The following is a 3,051-nucleotide window of genomic DNA, read 5'->3' on the forward strand; positions in this document are numbered from 1 at the left end:
CGCATTTAAATCATTCGTTGTTCAATGCAAACACTATATCCAAAGAAGGATACCAGCTCTTTATTAGTCTATTTAGAGGGCCACTACCACTCACCAGGGTCCCATATCAATTGTGTGAGGGGGACGTCTCTAGCCTAATCGCAAATTCATTGCCTCCTTAGATAGAAACATAGGATATTAAGACAAGACATCACACACACACACACACACGGATAGAGAGAAGGGGAAGTAGGGGGGGAGGGACAAACTTGCCATGATTAGGAGGAGTATGTTGGAGCTTGGCATGACCAACTAGAAGAGATTTGCCCTTGGTCAAAATCCACAACAATGTGGAGAGTAACTACACTTTATTGGTTGTTCGATCTTACACTCGAAAAGGTAGACATAGTGTTGATCCAAAAGATAGATTTGTGCTTGGTTGGTGTGAATGTAGAGGGCACTTAGACCTTGTGTGTTGTGATACACTGTCATCTAGAAAGTAGTTATAGTGGTGGTTGATGCATAAGTGTATTAAAGAGCTATAAAAGCTCACATGAGAATCATGGGCATTTGCCCTCCCTATGAAGGGAAGGAGAACAATGGTTGCTTCAAGTTGCACATGTAGCCGCGGCAACACGCGGGTCACATACTAGTACTATACTTATGCAGCTTAAAAATTTTAAGCAAGAAGAAGACATCCACGTGTCATGCATTGGTTCACTTCACAAAAGTTTAGACCAAACATCTAATGTAAAATGCAAAAGTGAAGGGTCAGATTTGACTTGCATAGGGCCTTTCAAAATGTACAATGTAAAGACCAAAGACTTTCAACTATACATAGAATAAATGTATAAATTTAGTTTCACTCCACCCAGGCAAGTAAACATAATTTTGGTGGAGATTTTGTTATTTAATAGAAATTTGATTTTTAATGATGTATTTGGCTTTGTTTTATCAAGGGGATTTTTTCAATACCAATATTGATACCTTTTATAAATTTGTGTAAGTTTTTATTTTTAAAAGCGGTTGAGAAAAAGGAGAAGGTTCGCATGTCCGCGAATCAATTTAGGTCCGTCTCGCTTTGAGGGCATGCATTCAAAGGTAGGGGTTGTTATCTACATTATTGAGAGAGAGAGAGAGAGAGAGAAATTTTACGATTGAGCTCATGGGGACTCCTACTCACTAGGGACACCCTTGCCCTTAAGACATTGTTATTTTCTTAATATTATCATGTATTTTCAAAAGAGTAGCTAATATTTTTTCATATAAAACAAGAAAAATGTCTTGAAATGGGTAAAATGTTTGAAAAAAAACAACCCTAACATTGGCATCTCAAATGGGGAGAGATATTTCCCAATTGGCGGGCCTTTTATCAAGTCAGAGTTATTAAATCTTTTTTATCTTTTAGAGTTAAACATGTGCCACCCTAAAAAATCTATAAAATTTCTATATTATGATGGACACACACACACACACTAACTAATGTCAAACATCTATCTCTAGAAAAAAAGGAGAAGGTTTGACTATTTGTGAGTCGACTTCATTTTGTATCGCTTTGGGGACATGCATGCAAATGATAGGTTGTTTTACATGTCATTGGCCATGAGAGAGAGAGAGAGAGAGAGAGAGGGAGAGAGAGAGAGATATATATATTTTACGATTGAGCTCATGGGGACTCCTACTCACCAAAGACACCCTTGCCTTTCAAATTTCCAAGAAATTGTTATTCTCTTAATATTATCATGTACTTTTAAAAGAGTAGCTAACATTTTTTCCCACACGAAACAAGAAAAATGCCTTAAAATGGGTCAAATGTCTAACAAAAAACCAACCCTAACATTGGCATCTCAAATGGGGAAAGAGATTCCCAATTGACGGGCCTTTTATGAGTTGAGAGTTATTTGATCCTTTTTATTTTTGAGAGTTAAACCATGTGCCGCCCTAAAAAATCTATAAATTTTCACACACACACACACACACACACACACACACACACATATGTATATATACACTAACTAATGTCAAACATCTATCCCTAGAAAAAAAGGAGAAGGTTGGTCTGTTTGTGAGTCGACTTCATTCTGTATCGCTTTGGGGACATGCATGCAAATGATGGGGTTGTTACACATGTCATTGGTCATGAGAGAGAGAGAGAGAGAGAGAGAGAGAGAGAGAGAGAGAGATTGTTCCATCAAGTTCATGGGGACTCCTACTCACCAAGGGGACCCTTGCCAATTTCCAAGAAATTATTATTTTCTTGAAATTATAGTGTATTTTTGAGAGAGTGGCTAACATTTTCTCCCGTAGAAAACAAAAAAATACCTTAAAATGGGTAAAATGTACGTAAAAAATCAGCCGTGACACTAGCATCCCAAATGAGAACAGAGATTGCCCAGCTGACAGGCCTTTTACCTGTTCAAATATATTTTATCCCCTTCTATTTTTAGGAGTTAAACTATGTGCCACCCTTTAAAATTCATAAATTCTCTCAATTATGACGAGCCTAAGTATATATATATATATATATATACATATATAAGAGAGAGAGAGAGAGAGACTCACTACCCGGTGCCAACTTCTAAAGTTCTGAGCTATTATGTGTGTGTGTGTGTGTGTGTGTGTGAGAGAGAGAGAGAGAGGGAGAGAGAGAGAGACTCACTGGCCGGTGCCAACTTCTAAAGTTATGAGTTATTATGTGTGTGTGTGTGTGTGTGTGTGTGTGTGTGAGAGAGAGAGAGAGAGAGAGAGAGAGAGAGAGCTCTACAAAAATTGACGTGAGAAGGATCGTGTGTGGGTGTATTTTCATCCTTCGAGCCAGCAGTGGTGTTTACGCGAGAGAGAGAGAGAGAGAGAGAGAGAGAGAGAGAGAGAGAGAGAGAGAGAGAGAGGTTGATTCCAAGACGAGAGATGGAGGAAAGCGTTGAAGGCGAGAAAAATCAAAGCGGAAGACAAGCAAACCCAAGGTGGGGTGTGCCAATCCGAAGAATCCAAAGCGAGGGAATAGGTGGGAAAAAGGCAAGCAAATCCACGTCGGTGTGTGCACAAATCCAAAGTGGAACAAGCAAATCCGAG

The sequence above is a fragment of the Adiantum capillus-veneris genome, chromosome 10, assembly GCF_014529385.1.
Source record: "Adiantum capillus-veneris isolate H3 chromosome 10, ASM1452938v2, whole genome shotgun sequence".
In the NCBI taxonomy this organism is placed as follows: Eukaryota; Viridiplantae; Streptophyta; class Polypodiopsida; order Polypodiales; family Pteridaceae; genus Adiantum; species Adiantum capillus-veneris.